General features: G+C 39.1%; 26 non-coding genes across 26 annotated transcripts; all 26 read right to left on the reverse strand.

Annotated features, from left to right (window-relative positions):
* Positions 1-973: 973 nt before the first annotated feature.
* Positions 974-1,045, reverse strand: Trnak-uuu (transfer RNA lysine (anticodon UUU)). The gene has a single exon. It is a non-coding gene; the product is annotated as a tRNA-Lys (tRNA).
* A 787-nt stretch (positions 1,046-1,832) lies between these two features.
* Positions 1,833-1,905, reverse strand: Trnak-uuu (transfer RNA lysine (anticodon UUU)). The gene has a single exon. It is a non-coding gene; the product is annotated as a tRNA-Lys (tRNA).
* Positions 1,906-2,507: 602 nt separating this feature from the next.
* On the reverse strand, positions 2,508-2,581 carry Trnan-guu (transfer RNA asparagine (anticodon GUU)). Its single transcript has one exon. It is a non-coding gene; the product is annotated as a tRNA-Asn (tRNA).
* Positions 2,582-3,147: 566 nt separating this feature from the next.
* Positions 3,148-3,220, reverse strand: Trnak-uuu (transfer RNA lysine (anticodon UUU)). The gene has a single exon. It is a non-coding gene; the product is annotated as a tRNA-Lys (tRNA).
* A 169-nt stretch (positions 3,221-3,389) lies between these two features.
* Positions 3,390-3,463, reverse strand: Trnan-guu (transfer RNA asparagine (anticodon GUU)). The gene has a single exon. It is a non-coding gene; the product is annotated as a tRNA-Asn (tRNA).
* Positions 3,464-4,029: 566 nt separating this feature from the next.
* Trnak-uuu (transfer RNA lysine (anticodon UUU)) lies at positions 4,030-4,102 on the reverse strand. The gene has a single exon. It is a non-coding gene; the product is annotated as a tRNA-Lys (tRNA).
* A 563-nt stretch (positions 4,103-4,665) lies between these two features.
* Trnan-guu (transfer RNA asparagine (anticodon GUU)) lies at positions 4,666-4,739 on the reverse strand. The gene has a single exon. It is a non-coding gene; the product is annotated as a tRNA-Asn (tRNA).
* Positions 4,740-5,313: 574 nt separating this feature from the next.
* On the reverse strand, positions 5,314-5,386 carry Trnak-uuu (transfer RNA lysine (anticodon UUU)). The gene has a single exon. It is a non-coding gene; the product is annotated as a tRNA-Lys (tRNA).
* Positions 5,387-6,175: 789 nt separating this feature from the next.
* On the reverse strand, positions 6,176-6,248 carry Trnak-uuu (transfer RNA lysine (anticodon UUU)). The gene has a single exon. It is a non-coding gene; the product is annotated as a tRNA-Lys (tRNA).
* Positions 6,249-6,794: 546 nt separating this feature from the next.
* Positions 6,795-6,868, reverse strand: Trnan-guu (transfer RNA asparagine (anticodon GUU)). The gene has a single exon. It is a non-coding gene; the product is annotated as a tRNA-Asn (tRNA).
* Positions 6,869-8,302: 1,434 nt separating this feature from the next.
* On the reverse strand, positions 8,303-8,375 carry Trnak-uuu (transfer RNA lysine (anticodon UUU)). Its single transcript has one exon. It is a non-coding gene; the product is annotated as a tRNA-Lys (tRNA).
* Positions 8,376-9,163: 788 nt separating this feature from the next.
* On the reverse strand, positions 9,164-9,236 carry Trnak-uuu (transfer RNA lysine (anticodon UUU)). The gene has a single exon. It is a non-coding gene; the product is annotated as a tRNA-Lys (tRNA).
* Positions 9,237-9,585: 349 nt separating this feature from the next.
* On the reverse strand, positions 9,586-9,658 carry Trnak-uuu (transfer RNA lysine (anticodon UUU)). Its single transcript has one exon. It is a non-coding gene; the product is annotated as a tRNA-Lys (tRNA).
* Positions 9,659-10,009: 351 nt separating this feature from the next.
* On the reverse strand, positions 10,010-10,082 carry Trnae-uuc (transfer RNA glutamic acid (anticodon UUC)). The gene has a single exon. It is a non-coding gene; the product is annotated as a tRNA-Glu (tRNA).
* A 360-nt stretch (positions 10,083-10,442) lies between these two features.
* Trnak-uuu (transfer RNA lysine (anticodon UUU)) lies at positions 10,443-10,515 on the reverse strand. The gene has a single exon. It is a non-coding gene; the product is annotated as a tRNA-Lys (tRNA).
* A 351-nt stretch (positions 10,516-10,866) lies between these two features.
* Trnae-uuc (transfer RNA glutamic acid (anticodon UUC)) lies at positions 10,867-10,939 on the reverse strand. The gene has a single exon. It is a non-coding gene; the product is annotated as a tRNA-Glu (tRNA).
* A 360-nt stretch (positions 10,940-11,299) lies between these two features.
* Positions 11,300-11,372, reverse strand: Trnak-uuu (transfer RNA lysine (anticodon UUU)). The gene has a single exon. It is a non-coding gene; the product is annotated as a tRNA-Lys (tRNA).
* Positions 11,373-11,513: 141 nt separating this feature from the next.
* Positions 11,514-11,587, reverse strand: Trnan-guu (transfer RNA asparagine (anticodon GUU)). The gene has a single exon. It is a non-coding gene; the product is annotated as a tRNA-Asn (tRNA).
* Positions 11,588-13,425: 1,838 nt separating this feature from the next.
* Positions 13,426-13,498, reverse strand: Trnak-uuu (transfer RNA lysine (anticodon UUU)). Its single transcript has one exon. It is a non-coding gene; the product is annotated as a tRNA-Lys (tRNA).
* A 351-nt stretch (positions 13,499-13,849) lies between these two features.
* Trnae-uuc (transfer RNA glutamic acid (anticodon UUC)) lies at positions 13,850-13,922 on the reverse strand. Its single transcript has one exon. It is a non-coding gene; the product is annotated as a tRNA-Glu (tRNA).
* Positions 13,923-14,282: 360 nt separating this feature from the next.
* Trnak-uuu (transfer RNA lysine (anticodon UUU)) lies at positions 14,283-14,355 on the reverse strand. The gene has a single exon. It is a non-coding gene; the product is annotated as a tRNA-Lys (tRNA).
* Positions 14,356-14,496: 141 nt separating this feature from the next.
* Positions 14,497-14,570, reverse strand: Trnan-guu (transfer RNA asparagine (anticodon GUU)). The gene has a single exon. It is a non-coding gene; the product is annotated as a tRNA-Asn (tRNA).
* Positions 14,571-15,355: 785 nt separating this feature from the next.
* Positions 15,356-15,429, reverse strand: Trnan-guu (transfer RNA asparagine (anticodon GUU)). Its single transcript has one exon. It is a non-coding gene; the product is annotated as a tRNA-Asn (tRNA).
* Positions 15,430-16,830: 1,401 nt separating this feature from the next.
* Trnae-uuc (transfer RNA glutamic acid (anticodon UUC)) lies at positions 16,831-16,903 on the reverse strand. Its single transcript has one exon. It is a non-coding gene; the product is annotated as a tRNA-Glu (tRNA).
* A 360-nt stretch (positions 16,904-17,263) lies between these two features.
* Positions 17,264-17,336, reverse strand: Trnak-uuu (transfer RNA lysine (anticodon UUU)). The gene has a single exon. It is a non-coding gene; the product is annotated as a tRNA-Lys (tRNA).
* Positions 17,337-17,477: 141 nt separating this feature from the next.
* Trnan-guu (transfer RNA asparagine (anticodon GUU)) lies at positions 17,478-17,551 on the reverse strand. Its single transcript has one exon. It is a non-coding gene; the product is annotated as a tRNA-Asn (tRNA).
* Between the last annotated feature and the right edge of the window lie 224 nt (positions 17,552-17,775).

A 17,775-nucleotide genomic window follows, 5' to 3' on the forward strand; every position in this document is an offset into this window, starting at 1 on the left:
TGGGTAAAATTTATTTTTGAGAGTCTGACACTTATTAAGCATCCTTAAAAACTCTGAAAATAACTGGCGTTTACAATGAAGTACGATTGTTTCACAAATTTTAATAAAAGAAATGATACTTCGCCCCACAAGGAACTCGAACCCTTGACCGTTGGATTAAAAGTCCAACGCTCTACCGACTGAGTTAGCAGGGCTCGAATGTTTTGCTAGTCATACAGACCTATTTTGTCAAACTCAAGAATTGAAATTGATAATTTAGTGCTCCTTTTTTGAAATTGATAATTTAGTGCTCTTATCTTATGCAGAAAAGTCTGATTCTGTGGTTCTGCTGTTCTCGCTCCTGGGTGGGCTTGAACCACCAACCTTTCGGTTAACAGCCGAAGGCGCTAGCCGATTGCGCCACAAGATCTCAAAAAAAATCATTTTATGAAAAAAAATTTTTTTGAGCGCCTGAAACTTATTAACCATTCTTAAAAACTCTGAAAATAACTGGCGTTTTCTAAGAAGTTAGAGTGTTTCAAAAAAATTAATAGAAGAAATGATACTGCGCCCGACAAGGAACCCTTGAACGTCGGATTAAAAGTCCAACGCTCTACCGACTGAGCTAGCAGGGCTAAAAGATTACGCTAGTCTTTCAAATACAAGAATTCGAAGCTTTGGATCCTAAAACGAATGACTAAGTGCTCATTTTTTTTGCAGAAATCTCTCATTCTGAGGTTCTGTTCTCGCTCCTGGGTGGGCTTAATCCACCAACTTTTGGGTTGACAGCCGAACGCGCTAGCCGATTGCGCCCCAAGAGCTCTATACATAAGTGTCGGTTGATTTTTTTAGGCATCATTCAAGCTTTTTACATGGGTAAAATTTATTTTTGAGAGTCTGACACTTATTAAGCATCCTTAAAAACTCTGAAAATAACTGGCGTTTTCAATGAAGTACGATTGTTTCAAAAACTTTAATAGAAGAAATAATACTTCGCCCCACAAGGGACTCGAACCCTTGACGTTGGATTAAAAGTCCAACGCTCTACCGACTGAGCTAGCAGGTCTCGAATATTTTGCTAGTCTTACAGACCTATTTTGTCAAATTCAAGAATTGAAATTGATAATTTAGTGCTCCTTTTTTGAAATTGATAATTTAGTGCTCTTATCTTATGCAGAAAAGTCTGATTCTGTGGTTCTGCTATTCTCGCTCCTGCGTGGGATTGAACCACCAACCTTTCGGTTAACAGCCGAACGCGCTAGCCGATTGCGCCACAATCCCTCGATAAAAAATCATTTTATGAAAAAAAAAATTTTTGAGCGCCTGAAACTTATTAACCATTCTTAAAAACTCTGAAAATAACTGGCGTTTTCTAAGAAGTTAGAGTGTTTCAAAGAAATTAATAGAAGAAATGATACTGCGCCCGACAAGGGAACCGAACCCTTGAACGTCGGATTAAAAGTCCAACGCTCTACCGACTGAGCTAGCAGGGCTAAAAGATTACGCTGGTCTTTCAAATACAAGAATTCGAAGCTTTGGATCCTAAAACGAATGACTAAGTGCTCGTTTTTTTTTGCAGAAATCTCTCATTCTGAGGTTCTGTTCTCGCTCCTGGGTGGGCTTAATCCACCAACCTTTGCGTTGATAGCCGAACGCGCTAGCCGATTGCGCCCCAAGAGCTCTATACATAAGTGTCGGTTGATTTTTTTAGGCATCATTCAAGCTTTTTACATGGGTAAAATTTATTTTTGAGAGTCTGACACTTATTAAGCATCCTTAAAAACTCTGAAAATAACTGGTGTTTTCAATGAAGTACGATTGTTTCAAAAATTTTAATAGAAGAAATAATACTTCGCCCCACAAGGGACTCGAACCCTTGACCGTTGGATTAAAAGTCCAACGCTCTATCGACTGAGCTAGCAGGGCTCGAATATTTTGCTAGTCTTACAGAACTATTTTGTCAAATTCAAGAATTGAAATTGATAATTTAGTGCTCCTTTTTTGAAATTGATAATTTAGTGCTCTTATCTTATGCAGAAAAGTCTGATTCTGTGGTTCTGCTGTTCTCGCTCCTGGGTGGGCTTGAACCACCAACCTTTCGGTTAACAGCCGAACGCGCTAGCCGATTGCGCCCCAAGAGATCAATACATAAGTGTCGGTTGATTTTTTTAGGCATCATTCAAGCTTTTTACATGGGTAAAATTTATTTTTGAGAGTCTGACACTTATTAAGCATCCTTAAAAACTCTGAAAATAACTGGCGTTTTCAATGAAGTACGATTGTTTCAAAAATTTTAATAGAAGAAATAATACTTCGCCCCACAAGGGACTCGAACCCTTGACCGTTGGATTAAAAGTCCAACTCTCTATCGACTGAGCTAGCAGGGCTCGAATATTTTGCTAGTCTTACAGAACTATTTTGTCAAATTCAAGAATTGAAATTGATAATTTAGTGCTCCTTTTTTGAAATTGATAATTTAGTGCTCTTATCTTATGCAGAAAAGTCTGATTCTGTGGTTCTGCTGTTCTCGCTCCTGGGTGGGCTTGAACCACCAACCTTTAGGTTAACAGCCGAACGCGCTAGCCGATTGCGCCACAAGAGCTCAATAAAAAACCATTTTATGAAAAAAAAAAAATTTTGAGCGCCTGAAACTTATTAACCATTCTTAAAAACTCTGAAAATAACTGGCGTTTTCTAAGAAGTTAGAGTGTTTCAAAAAAATTAATAGAAGAAATGATACTGCGCCCGACAAGGAACCCTTGAACGTCGGATTAAAAGTCCAACGCTCTACCGACTGAGCTAGCAGAGCTAAAAGATTACGCTAGTCTTTCAAATACAAGAATTCGAAGCTTTGGATCCTAAAACGAATGACTAAGTGCTCATTTTTTTTGCAGAAATCTCTCATTCTGAGGTTCTGTTCTCGCTCCTGGGTGGGCTTAATCCACCAACTTTTGGGTTGACAGCCGAACGCGCTAGCCGATTGCGCCCCAAGAGCTCTATAGATAAGTGTCGGTTGATTTTTTTAGGCATCATTCAAGCTTTTTACATGGGTAAAATTTATTTTTGAGAGTCTGACACTTATTAAGCATCCTTAAAAACTCTGAAAATAACTGGCGTTTTCAATGAAGTACGATTGTTTCAAAAATTTTAATAGAAGAAATAATACTTCGCCCCACAAGGGACTCGAACCCTTGACCGTTGGATTAAAAGTCCAACGCTCTACCGAATGAGCTAGCAGGGCTCGAATGTTTTGCTTGTCTTACAGAACTATTTTGTCAAATTCAAGAATTGAAATTGATAATTTAGTGCTCCTTTTTTGAAATTGATAATTTAGTGCTTCTTTTTTGAAATTGATAATTTAGTGCTCTTATCTTATGCAGAAAAGTCTGATTCTGTGTTTCTGCTGCTCTCGCTCCTGGGTGGGCTTGAACCACCAACCTTTCGGTTAACAGCCGAACGCGCTAGCCGATTGCGCCACAAGACCTCGATAAAAAGTTATTTTATGAAAAAGAAATATTTTTGAGCGCCTGAAACTTATTAAACATTCTTAAAAACTCTGAAAATAACTGGCGTTTTCTAAGAAGTTAGAGTGTTTCAAAAAAATTAAAAGAAGAAATGATACTGCGCCCGACAAGGAACCCTTGAACGTCGGATTAAAAGTCCAACGCTCTACCGACTGAGCTAGCAGGGCTTAAAGCTTCCGCTAGTATTTCAAATACAATAATTCGAAGCTTTGGATCCTAAAACGAATGACTAAGTGCTCATTTTTTTTGCAGAAATCTCTCATTCTGAGGTTCTTTTCTCGCTCCTGGGTGGGCTTAATCCACCAACCTTTGGGTTGACAGCCGAACGCGCTAGCCGATTGCGCCCCAAGAGCTCTATACATAAGTGTCGGTTGATTTTTTTAGGCATCATTCAAGCTTTTTACATGGGTAAAATTTATTTTTGAGAGTCTGACACTTATTAAGCATCCTTAAAAACTCTGAAAATAACTGGCGTTTTCAATGAAGTACGATTGTTTCAAAAATTTTAGAAGAAGAAATAATACTTCGCCCCACAAGGGACTCGAACCCTTGACCGTTGGATTAAAAGTCCAACGCTCTACCGACTGAGCTAGCAGGGCTCGAATATTTTGCTAGTCTTACAGACCTATTTTGTCAAATTCAGGAATTGAAATTGATAATTTAGTGCTCCTTTTTTGAAATTGATAATTTAGTGCTCTTATCTTATGCAGAAAAGTCTGATTCTGTGTTTCTGCTGTTCTCGCTCCTGGGTGGGCTTGAACCACAAACCTTTCTGTTAACAGCCGAACGCGCTAGCCAATTGCGCCACAAGAGCTCAATAAAAAATCATTTTTTGAAAAAAAAATTTCTGAGCGCCTGAAACTTATTAACGATTCTTAAAAACTCTGAAAATAACTGGCGTTTTCAATGAAGTACGATTGTTTCAAAAATTTTAATAGAAGAAATGATACTTCGCCCCACAAGGGACTACTCGAACCCTTGACCGTTGGATTAAAAGCTCTACCGACTGAGCTAGCAGGGCTCGAATATTTTGCTAGTCTTACAGACCTATTTTGTCAAATTCAAGAATTGAAATTGTTAATTTAGTGCTCCTTTTTTGAAATTGATAATTTAGTGCTCTTATCTTATGCAGAAAAGTCTGTTTCTCTGGTTTTGCTGTTCTCGCTCCTGGGTGGGCTTGAACCACCAACCTTTCGGTTAACAGCCGAACGCGCTAGCCGATTGCGCCACAAGAGCTCGATAATAACTCATTTTATGAAAAAAAATTTTTTTGAGCGCCTGAAACTTATTAACCATTCTTAAAAACTCTGAAAATAACTGGCGTTTTCTAAGAAGTTAGAGTGTTTCAAAGAAATTATTATTAGAAGAAATGAAACTGCGCCCGACAAGGGAACCGAACCCTTGAACGTCGGATTAAAAGTCCAACGCTCTACCGACTGAGCTAGCAGGGCTAAAAGATTACGCTAGTCTTTCAAATACAAGAATTCGAAGCTTTGGATCCTAAAACGAATGACTAAGTGCTCATTTTTTTTGCAGAAATCTCTCATTCTGAGGTTCTGTTCTCGCTCCTGGGTAGGCTTACTCCACCAACCTTGGGGTTGACAGCCGAACGCGCTAGACGATTGCGCCCCAAGAGCTCAATACATAAGTGTCGGTTGATTTTTTTAGGCATCATTCAAGCTTTTTACATGGGTAAAACTTATTTTTGAGAGTCTGACACTTATTAAGCATCCTTAAAAACTCTGAAAATAACTGGCGTTTTCAATGAAGTACGATTGTTTCATAAATTTTAATAGAAGCAATGATACTTCGCCCCACAAGGGACTCGAACCCTTGACCGTTGGATTAAAAGTCCAACGCTCTACCGACTGAGCTAGCAGGGCTCGAAGGTTTTGCTAGTCATACAGACCTATTTTGTCAAATTCAAGAATTGAAATTGATAATTTAGTGCTCCTTTTTTGAAATTGATAATTTAGTGCTCTTATCTTATGCAGAAAAGTCTGATTCTGTGTTTCTGCTGTTCTCGCTCATGGGTGGGCTTGAACCACAAACCTTTCTGTTAACGGCCGAACGCGCTAGCCGATTGCGCCACAAGAGCTCAATAATAACTCATTTTATGAAAAAAAAAATTTTTGAGCGCCTGAAACTTATAAACCATTCTTAAAAACTCTGAAAATAACTGGCGTTTTCTAAGAAGTTAGAGTGTTTCAAAGAAATTATTATTAGAAGAAATGAAACTGCGCCCGACAAGGGAACCGAACCCTTGAACGTCGGATTAAAAGTCCAACGCTCTACCGACTGAGCTAGCAGGGCTAAAAGATTACGCTAGTCTTTCAAATACAAGAATTCGAAGCTTTGGATCCTAAAACGAATGACTAAGTGATCATTTTTTTTGCAGAAATCTCTCATTCTGAGGTTCTGTTCTCGCTCCTGGGTGGGCTTACTCCACCAACCTTGGGGTTGACAGCCGAACGCGCTAGACGATTGCGCCCCAAGAGCTCAATACATAAGTGTCGGTTGATTTTTTTAGGCATCATTCAAGCTTTTTACATGGGTAAAACTTATTTTTGAGAGTCTGACACTTATTAAGCATCCTTAAAAACTCTGAAAATAACTGGCGTTTTCAATGAAGTACGATTGTTTCATAAATTTTAATAGAAGCAATGATACTTCGCCCCACAAGGGACTCGAACCCTTGACCGTTGGATTAAAAGTCCAACGCTCTACCGACTGAGCTAGCAGGGCTCGAATGTTTTGCTAGTCATACAGACCTATTTTGTCAAATTCAAGAATTGAAATTGATAATTTAGTGCTCCTTTTTTGAAATTGATAATTTAGTGCTCTTATCTTATGCAGAAAAGTCTGATTCTGTGTTTCTGCTGTTCTCGCTCATGGGTGGGCTTGAACCACAAACCTTTCTGTTAACAGACGAACGCGCTAGCCAATTGCGCCACAAGAGCTCAATAAAAAATTATTTTGAGCGCCTGAAACTTATTAACCACTCTTAAAAACTCTGAAAATAACTGGCGTTTTCCATGAAGTACGATTGTTTCATAAATTTTAATAGAAGAAATAATACTTCGCCCCACAAGGGACTACTCGAACCCTTGACCGTTAGATTAAAAGCTCTACCGACTGAGCTAGCAGGGCTCGATTATTTTGCTAGTCTTACAGACCTATTTTGTCAAATTCAAGAATTGAAATTGATAATTTAGTGCTCCTTTTTTGAAATTGATAATTTAGTGCTCTTATCTTATGCAGAAAAGTCTGATTCTGTGGTTCTGCGGTTCTCGCTCCTGGGTGGGCTTGAACCACCAACCTTTCGGTTAACAGCCGAACGCGCTAGCCGATTGCTCCACAAGAGCTCGATAATAACTCATTTTATGAAAAAAAAATTTTTTGAGCGCCTGAAACTTATTAACCATTCTTAAAAACTCTGAAAATAACTGGCGTTTTCTAAGAAGTTAGAGTGTTTCAAAGAAATTATTATTAGAAGAAATGAAACTGCGCCCGACAAGGGAACCGAACCCTTTAACGTCGGATTAAAAGTCCAACGCTCTACCGACTGAGCTAGCAGGGCTAAAAGATTACGCTAGTCTTTCAAATACAAGAATTCGAAGCTTTGGATCCTAAAACGAATGACTAAGTGCTCATTTTTTTGCAGAAATCTCTCATTCTGAAGTTCTGTTCTCGCTCCTGGGTGGGCTTAATCCACCAACCTTGGGGTTGACAGCCGAACGCGCTAGACGATTGCGCCCCAAGAGCTCAATTCATAAGTGTCGGTTGATTTTTTTAGGCATCATTCAAGCTTTTTACATGGGTAAAACTTATTTTTGAGAGTCTGACAGTTATTAAGCATCCTTAAAAACTCTGAAAATAACTGGCGTTTTCAATGAAGTGCGATTGTTTCAAAAATTTTAATAGAAGAAATGATACTTCGCCCCACAAGGGACTCGAACCCTTGACCGTTGGATGAAAATTCCATCGCTCTGCCGACTGAGCTAGCAGTGCTCGAGTCTTTGGCTAGTCTTACAGACCTATTTTGTCAAATTCATGAATTGAAATTGATAATTTAGTGCTCCTTTTTTGAAAATGATAATTTAGTGCTCTTATCTTATGCAGAAAAGTCTGATTCGGTGGTTCTGCTGTTCTCGCTTTAGGGTGGGCTTGAACCACCAACCTTTCGGTTAACAGGCGAAGGCGCTAGCCGATTGCGCGACAAGAGCTCAATAAATTATCATTTTATGAAAAAAAAATATCTTTTGAGCGCCTGAAACTTATTAACCATTCTTAAAAACTCTGACAATAACTGGCGTTTTCTAAGAAGTTAGAGTGTTTCAAAGAAATTAATAGAAGAAATGAAACTGCGCCCGACAAGGGAACCGAACCCTTGAACGTCGGATTAAAAGTCCAACGCTCTACCGACTGAGCTAGCAGGGCTAAAAGATTACGCTAGTCTTTCAAATACAAGAATTCGAAGCTTTGGATTCTAAAACGAATGACTAAGTGCTCATTTTTTTTGCAGAAATCTCTCATTCTGAAGTTCTGTTCTCGCTCCTGGGTGGGCTTAATCCACCAACCTTGGGGTTGACAGCCGAACGCGCTAGACGATTGCGCCCCAAGAGCTCAATTCATAAGTGTCGGTTGACTTTTTTAGGCATCATTCAAGCTTTTTACATGGGTAAAACTTATTTTTGAGAGTCTGACACTTATTAAGCATCCTTAAAAACTCTGAAAATAACTGGCGTTTTCAATGAAGTACGATTGTTTCAAAAATTTTAATAGAAGAAATGATACTTCGCCCCACAAGGGACTCGAACCCTTGACCGTTGGATGAAAAGTCCAACGCTCTACCGACTGAGCTAGCAGTGCTCGAGTGTTTGGCTAGTCTTACAGACCTATCTTGTCAAATTCATGAATTGAAATTGATAATTTAGTGCTCCTTTTTTGAAAATGATAATATAGTGCTCTTATCTTATGCAGAAAAGACTGATTCGGTGGTTCTGCTGTTCTCACTTTAGGGTGGGATTGAACCACCAACCTTTCGGTTAACAGGCGAAGGCGCTAGCCGATTGCGCCACAAGAGCTCAATAAAACATCATTTTATGAAAAAAAAATTATTTTTTGAGCGCCTGAAACTTATTAACCATTCTTAAAAACTCTGAAAATAACTGGCGTTTTCTAAGAAGTTAGAGTGTTTCAAAGAAATTAATAGAAGAAATGAAACTGCGCCCGACAAGGGAACCGAACCCTTGAACGTCGGATTAAAAGTCCAACGCTCTACCGACTGAGCTAGCAGGGCTAAAAGATTAAGCTAGTCTTTCAAATACAAGAATTCGAAGCTTTGGATCCTAAAACGAATGACTAAGTGCTCCTTTTTTTGCAGAAATCACTCATTCTGAGGTTCTGTTCTCGCTCCTGGGTGGGCTTAATCCACCAACCTTGGGGTTGACAGCCGAACGCGATAGCCGATTGCGCCCCAAGAGCTCAATACATAAGTGTCGGTTGATTTTTTTAGTCATCATTCAAGCTTTGTACATGGGTAAAATTTATTTTTGAGAGTCTGACACTTATTAAGCATCCTTAAAAACTCTGAAAATAAATGGCGTTTTCAATGAAGTACGATTGTTTCAAAAATTTTAATAGAAGAAATGATACTTCGCCCCACAAGGGACTCGAACCCTTGACCGTTGGATTAAAAGTCCAACGCTCTACCGACTGAGCTAGCAGTGCTTGCATGTTTTGCTAGTCTTACAGACCTATTTTGTCAAATTCAAGAATTGAAACTGATAAATTAGTGCTCCTTTTTTGAAAATGATAATTTAGTGCTTTTATCTTATGCAGAAAAGTCTGATTCTGTGATTCTGCTGTTCTCGCTCCTGAGTGGGCTTGAACCACCAACCTTTAACAGCCGAACGCGCTAGCCGATTGCGCCACAAGAGCTCAATGAAAAATCATTTTATGAAAAAAAATTTTTTTGAGCGCCTGAAACTTATTAACCATTCTTAAAAACTCTGAAAATAACTGGCGTTTTCTACGAAGTTAGAGTGTTTCAAAAAAATTAATAGAAGAAATGATACTGCGCCCGACAAGGGACTCGAACCCTTGACCGTTGGATTAAAAGTCCAACGCTCTACCGACTGAGCTAGCAGTGCTTGCATGTTTTGCTAGTCTTACAGACCTATTTTGTCAAATTCAAGAATTGAAACTGATAATTTAGTGCTCCTTTTTTGAAAATGATAATTTTGTGCTTTTATCTTATGCAGAAAAGTCTGATTCTGTGGTTCTGCTGTTCTCGCTCCTGAGTGGGCTTGAACCACCAACCTTTAACAGCCGAACGCGCTAGCCGATTGCGCCACAAGAGCTCAATGAAAAATCATTTTATGAAAAAAAAATTTTTTTGAGCGCCTGAAACTTATTAACCATTCTTAAAAACTCTGAAAATAACTGGCGTTTTCTACGAAGTTAGAGTGTTTCAAAAAAAATTAATAGAAGAAATGATACTGCGCCCGACAAGGGAACCGAACCCTTGAACGTCGGATTGAAAGTCCAACGCTCTACCGACTGAGCTAGCAGGGCTAAATGATTACGCTACTCTTTCAAATACAAGAATTCGAAGCTTTGGATCCTAAAACGAATGACTAAGTGCTCATTTTTTTTTGCAGAAATCTCTCATTCTGAGGTTCTGTTCTCGCTCCTGGGTGGGCTTAATCCACCAACCTTGTGGTTGACAGCCGAACGCGCTAGCCGGTTGCGCCCCAAGAGCGCTATACATAAGTGTCGGTTGATTTTTTTAGGCATCATTCAAGCTTTTTCTATGGGTAAAATTTATTTTTGAGAATCTGACACTTATTAAGCATCCTTAAAAACTCTGAAAATAACTGGCTTTTTCAATGAAGTACGATTGTTTCAAAGATTTTAATAGAAGAAATGATACTTCGCCCCACAAGGGACTCGAACCCTTGACCGTTGGATTAAAAGTCCAACGCTCTACCGACTGAGCTAGCAGTGCTTGCATGTTTTGCTAGTCTTACAGACCTATTTTGTCAAATTCAAGAATTGAAACTGATAATTTAGTGCTCCTTTTTTGAAAATGATAATTTTGTGCTTTTATCTTATGCAGAAAAGTCTGATTCTGTGGTTCTGCTGTTCTCGCTCCTGAGTGGGCTTGAACCACCAACCTTTAACAGCCGAACGCGCTAGCCGATTGCGCCACAAGAGCTCAATGAAAAATCATTTTATGAAAAAAAAATTTTTTTGAGCGCCTGAAACTTATTAACCATTCTTAAAAACTCTGAAAATAACTGGCGTTTTCTACGAAGTTAGAGTGTTTCAAAAAAAATTAATAGAAGAAATGATACTGCGCCCGACAAGGGAACCGAACCCTTGAACGTCGGATTGAAAGTCCAACGCTCTACCGACTGAGCTAGCAGGGCTAAATGATTACGCTACTCTTTCAAATACAAGAATTCGAAGCTTTGGATCCTAAAACGAATGACTAAGTGCTCATTTTTTTTTGCAGAAATCTCTCATTCTGAGGTTCTGTTCTCGCTCCTGGGTGGGCTTAATCCACCAACCTTGTGGTTGACAGCCGAACGCGCTAGCCGGTTGCGCCCCAAGAGCGCTATACATAAGTGTCGGTTGATTTTTTTAGGCATCATTCAAGCTTTTTCTATGGGTAAAATTTATTTTTGAGAATCTGACACTTATTAAGCATCCTTAAAAACTCTGAAAATAACTGGCTTTTTCAATGAAGTACGATTGTTTCAAAGATTTTAATAGAAGAAATGATACTTCGCCCCACAAGGGACTCGAACCCTTGACCGTTGGATTAAAAGTCCAACGCTCTACCGACTGAGCTAGCAGGGCTCGAATGTTTGGCTAATCTTACAGACCTATTTTGTCAAGTTCAAGAATTGAAATTCATAATTTAGTGCTCCTATTTTGAAATTGATAATTTAGTGCTCTTATCTTTTGCAGAAAAGTCTGATTCTGTGGTTCTGCTGTTCTCGCTCCTGGGTGGGCTTGAACCACCAACCTTTCGGTTAACAGCCGAAAGCGCTAGCCGATTGCGCCACAAGAGCTCAATAAAAAATCATTTTATGAAAAAAAATTATTTTTGAGCGCCTGAAACTTATTAACCATTCTTAAAAACTCTGAAAATAACTGGCGTTTTCTAAGAAGTTAGAGTGTTTCAAAAAAATTGATAGAAGAAATGAAACTGCGCCCGACTAGGGAACCGAACCCTTGAACGTCGGATTAAAAGTCCAACGCTCTACCGACTAAGCTAGCAGGGCTTAAAGGATACGCTAGTCTTTCAAATACAAGAATTCGAAGCTTTAGATCCTAAAACGAATGACTAAGTGCTCTTTTTTTTGCACAAATCTCTCATTCTGAGGTTCTGTTCTCGCTCCTGGGTGGGCTTAATCCACCAACCTGTGGGTTGACAGCCGAACGCGCTAGCCGATTGCGCCCCAAGAGCTCTATACATAAGTGTCGGTTGATTTTTTTAGGCATCATTCAAGCTTTTTCCATGGGTAAAATTTATTTTTGAAAGTCTGACACTTATTAAGCATCCTTAAAAACTCTGAAAATAACTGGCGTTTTCAATGAAGTACGATTGTTTCAAAAATTTTAATAGAAGAAATGATACTTCGCTCCTCAAGGGACTCGAACCTTTGACCGTTGGTTTAAAAGTCCAACGCTCTACCGACTGAGCTAGCAGGGCTCGAATGTTTGGCTAATCTTACAGACCTATTTTGTCAAATTCAAGAATTGAAATTGATAATTTAGTGCTCCTATTTTCAAATTGATAATATAGTACTCTAATCTTTTGCAGAAAAGTCTGATTCTGTGGTTCTTCTGTTCTCGCTCCTGGGTGGGCTTGAACCACCAACCTTTCGGTTAACAGACGACCGCGCTAGCCGATTGCGCCACAAGAGCTCGATGAAAACTCATTTTGTTAAAAAAATTTATTTTTGAGCGCCTGAAACTTATTAAACATTCTTAAAACTCTGAAAATAACTGGCGTTTTCTAAGAAGTTAGAGTGTTTCAAAAAAATTGATAGAAGAAATGATACTTCGCGCCACAAGGGACTCGAACCCTTGACCGTCGGATTAAAAGTCCAACGCTCTACCGACTAAGCTAGCAGGGCTTAAAGAATACGCTAGTCTTTCAAATACAAGAATTCGAAGCTTTAGATCCTAAAACGAATGACTAAGTGCTCTTTTTTTGCACAAATCTCTCATTCTGAGGTTCTGTTCTCGCTCCTGGGTGGGCTTAATCCACCAACTTGTGGGTTGACAGCCGATTGCGCCCCAAGAGCTCTATACATAAGTGTCGGTTGATTTGTTTAGGCATCATTCAAGCTTTTTCCATGGGTAAAATTTATTTTTGAGAGTCTGACACTTATTAAGCATCCTTAAAAACTCTGAAAATAACTGGCGTTTTCAATGAAGTACGATTGTTTCAAAAATTTTAATAGAAAAAATGATACTTCGCCCCTGAAGGGACTCGAACCTTTGACCGTTGGTTTAAAAGTCCAACGCTCTACCGACTGAGCTAGCAGGGCTCGAATGTTTGGTTAATGTTACAGACCTATTTTGTCAAATTCAAGAATTGAAACTGATAATTTAGTGCTCCTTTTTTGAAAATGATAATTTAGTGCTTTTATCTTATGCAGAAAAGTCTGATTCTGTGATTCTGCTGTTCTCGCTCCTGAGTGGGCTTGAACCACCAACCTTTAACAGCCGAACGCGCTAGCCGATTGCGCCACAAGAGCTCAATGAAAAATCATTTTATGAAAAAAAAATTTTTTTGAGCGCCTGAAACTTATTAACCATTCTTAAAAACTCTGAAAATAACTGGCGTTTTCTACGAAGTTAGAGTGTTTCAAAAAAATTAATAGAAGAAATGATACTGCGCCCGACAAGGGACTCGAACCCTTGACCGTTGGATTAAAAGTCCAACGCTCTACCGACTGAGCTAGCAGTGCTTGCATGTTTTGCTAGTCTTACAGACCTATTTTGTCAAATTCAAGAATTGAAACTGATAATTTAGTGCTCCTTTTTTGAAAATGATAATTTAGTGCTTTTATCTTATGCAGAAAAGTCTGATTCTGTGGTTCTGCTGTTCTCGCTCCTGAGTGGGCTTGAACCACCAACCTTTAACAGCCGAACGCGCTAGCCGATTGCGCCACAAGAGCTCTATGAAAAATCATTTTATGAAAAAAAAATTTTTTTGAGCGCCTGAAACTTATTAACCATTCTTAAAAACTCTGAAAATAACTGGCGTTTTCTACGAAGTTAGAGTGTTTCAAAAAAAATTAATAGAAGAAATGATACTGCGCCCGACAAGGGAACCGAACCCTTGAACGTCGGATTGAAAGTCCAACGCTCTACCGACTGAGCTAGCAGGGCTAAATGATTACGCTACTCTTTCAAATACAAGAATTCGAAGCTTTGGATCCTAAAACGAATGACTAAGTGCTCATTTTTTTTTGCAGAAATCTCTCATTCTGAGGTTCTGTTCTCGCTCCTGGGTGGGCTTAATCCACCAACCTTGTGGTTGACAGCCGAACGCGCTAGCCGGTTGCGCCCCAAGAGCGCTATACATAAGTGTCGGTTGATTTTTTTAGGCATCATTCAAGCTTTTTCTATGGGTAAAATTTATTTTTGAGAATCTGACACTTATTAAGCATCCTTAAAAACTCTGAAAATAACTGGCTTTTTCAATGAAGTACGATTGTTTCAAAGATTTTAATAGAAGAAATGATACTTCGCCCCACAAGGGACTCGAACCCTTGACCGTTGGATTAAAAGTCCAACGCTCTACCGACTGAGCTAGCAGGGCTCGAATGTTTGGCTAATCTTACAGACCTATTTTGTCAAATTCAAGAATTGAAATTCATAATTTAGTGCTCCTATTTTGAAATTGATAATTTAGTGCTCTTATCTTTTGCAGAAAAGTCTGATTCTGTGGTTCTGCTGTTCTCGCTCTTGGGTGGGCTTGAACCACCAACCTTTCGGTTAACAGCCGAAAGCGCTAGCCGATTGCGCCACAAGAGCTCAATAAAAAATCATTTTATGAAAAAAAATTATTTTTGAGCGCCTGAAACTTATTAACCATTCTTAAAAACTCTGAAAATAACTGGCGTTTTCTAAGAAGTTAGAGTGTTTCAAAAAAATTGATAGAAGAAATGAAACTGCGCCCGACTAGGGAACCGAACCCTTGAACGTCGGATTAAAAGTCCAACGCTCTACCGACTAAGCTAGCAGGGCTTAAAGGATACGCTAGTCTTTCAAATACAAGAATTCGAAGCTTTAGATCCTAAAACGAATGACTAAGTGCTCTTTTTTTTGCACAAATCTCTCATTCTGAGGTTCTGTTCTCGCTCCTGGGTGGGCTTAATCCACCAACCTGTGGGTTGACAGCCGAACGCGCTAGCCGATTGCGCCCCAAGAGCTCTATACATAAGTGTCGGTTGATTTTTTTAGGCATCATTCAAGCTTTTTCCATGGGTAAAATTTATTTTTGAAAGTCTGACACTTATTAAGCATCCTTAAAAACTCTGAAAATAACTGGCGTTTTCAATGAAGTACGATTGTTTCAAAAATTTTAATAGAAGAAATGATACTTCGCTCCTCAAGGGACTCGAACCTTTGACCGTTGGTTTAAAAGTCCAACGCTCTACCGACTGAGCTAGCAGGGCTCGAATGTTTGGCTAATCTTACAGACCTATTTTGTCAAATTCAAGAATTGAAATTGATAATTTAGTGCTCCTATTTTCAAATTGATAATATAGTACTCTAATCTTTTGCAGAAAAGTCTGATTCTGTGGTTCTTCTGTTCTCGCTCCTGGGTGGGCTTGAACCACCAACCTTTCGGTTAACAGCCGAACGCGCTAGCCGATTGCGCCACAAGAGCTTGATGAAAACTCATTTTATTAAAAAAATTTATTTTTGAGCGCCTGAAACTTATTAACCATTCTTAAAACTCTGAAAATAACTGGCGTTTTCTAAGAAGTTAGAGTGTTTCAAAAAAATTGATAGAAGAAATGATACTTCGCGCCACAAGGGACTCGAACCCTTGACCGTCGGATTAAAAGTCCAACGCTCTACCGACTAAGCTAGCAGGGCTTAAAGAATACGCTAGTCTTTCAAATACAAGAATTCGAAGCTTTAGATCCTAAAACGAATGACTAAGTGCTCTTTTTTTGCACAAATCTCTCATTCTGAGGTTCTGTTCTCGCTCCTGGGTGGGCTTAATCCACCAACTTGTGGGTTGACAGCCGATTGCGCCCCAAGAGCTCTATACATAAGTGTCGGTTGATTTGTTTAGGCATCATTCAAGCTTTTTCCATGGGTAAAATTTATTTTTGAGAGTCTGACACTTATTAAGCATCCTTAAAAACTCTGAAAATAACTGGCGTTTTCAATGAAGTACGATTGTTTCAAAAATTTTAATAGAAAAAATGATACTTCGCCCCTGAAGGGACTCGAACCTTTGACCGTTGGTTTAAAAGTCCAACGCTCTACCGACTGAGCTAGCAGGGCTCGAATGTTTGGTTAATGTTACAGACCTATTTTGTCAAATTCAAGAATTGAAACTGATAATTTAGTGCTCCTTTTTTGAAAATGATAATTTAGTGCTTTTATCTTATGCAGAAAAGTCTGATTCTGTGGTTCTGCTGTTCTCGCTCCTGAGTGGGCTTGAACCACCAACCTTTAACAGCCGAACGCGCTAGCCGATTGCGCCACAAGAGCTCAATGAAAAATCATTTTATGAAAAAAAAATTTTTTGAGCGCCTGAAACTTATTAACCATTCTTAAAAACTCTGAAAATAACTGGCGTTTTCTACGAAGTTAGAGTGTTTCAAAAAAATTAATAGAAGAAATGATACTGCGCCCGACAAGGGACTCGAACCCTTGACCGTTGGATTAAAAGTCCAACTCTCTACCGACTGAGCTAGCAGTGCTTGCATGTTTTGCTAGTCTTACAGACCTATTTTGTCAAATTCAAGAATTGAAACTGATAATTTAGTGCTCCTTTTTTGAAAATGATAATTTAGTGCTTTTATCTTATGCAGAAAAGTCTGATTCTGTGGTTCTGCTGTTCTCGCTCCTGAGTGGGCTTGAACCACCAACCTTTAACAGCCGAACGCGCTAGCCGATTGCGCCACAAGAGCTCAATGAAAAATCATTTTATGAAAAAAAATTTTTTTGAGCGCCTGAAACTTATTAACCATTCTTAAAAACTCTGAAAATAACTGGCGTTTTCTACGAAGTTAGAGTGTTTCAAAAAAAATTAATAGAAGAAATGATACTGCGCCCGACAAGGGAACCGAACCCTTGAACGTCGGATTGAAAGTCCAACGCTCTACCGACTAAGCTAGCAGGGCTAAATGATTACGCTACTCTTTCAAATACAAGAATTCGAAGCTTTGGATCCTAAAACGAATGACTAAGTGCTCATTTTTTTTTGCAGAAATCTCTCATTCTGAGGTTCTGTTCTCGCTCCTGGGTGGGCTTAATCCACCAACCTTGTGGTTGACAGCCGAACGCGCTAGCCGGTTGCGCCCCAAGAGCGCTATACATAAGTGTCGGTTGATTTTTTTAGGCATCATTCAAGCTTTTTCTATGGGTAAAATTTATTTTTGAGAATCTGACACTTATTAAGCATCCTTAAAAACTCTGAAAATAACTGGCTTTTTCAATGAAGTACGATTGTTTCAAAGATTTTAATAGAAGAAATGATACTTCGCCCCACAAGGGACTCGAACCCTTGACCGTTGGATTAAAAGTCCAACGCTCTACCGACTGAGCTAGCAGGGCTCGAATGTTTGGCTAATCTTACAGACCTATTTTGTCAAATTCAAGAATTGAAATTCATAATTTAGTGCTCCTATTTTGAAATTGATAATTTAGTGCTCTTATCTTTTGCAGAAAAGTCTGATTCTGTGGTTCTGCTGTTCTCGCTCCTGGGTGGGCTTGAACCACCAACCTTTCGGTTAACAGCCGAAAGCGCTAGCCGATTGCGCCACAAGAGCTCAATAAAAAATCATTTTATGAAAAAAAATTATTTTTGAGCGCCTGAAACTTATTAACCATTCTTAAAAACTCTGAAAATAACTGGCGTTTTCTAAGAAGTTAGAGTGTTTCAAAAAAATTGATAGAAGAAATGAAACTGCGCCCGACTAGGGAACCGAACCCTTGAACGTCGGATTAAAAGTCCAACGCTCTACCGACTAAGCTAGCAGGGCTTAAAGGATAC

This window comes from Symsagittifera roscoffensis, chromosome 7 (genome assembly GCF_963678635.1).
Source record: "Symsagittifera roscoffensis chromosome 7, txSymRosc1.1, whole genome shotgun sequence".
Taxonomy (NCBI): domain Eukaryota; kingdom Metazoa; phylum Xenacoelomorpha; order Acoela; family Convolutidae; genus Symsagittifera; species Symsagittifera roscoffensis.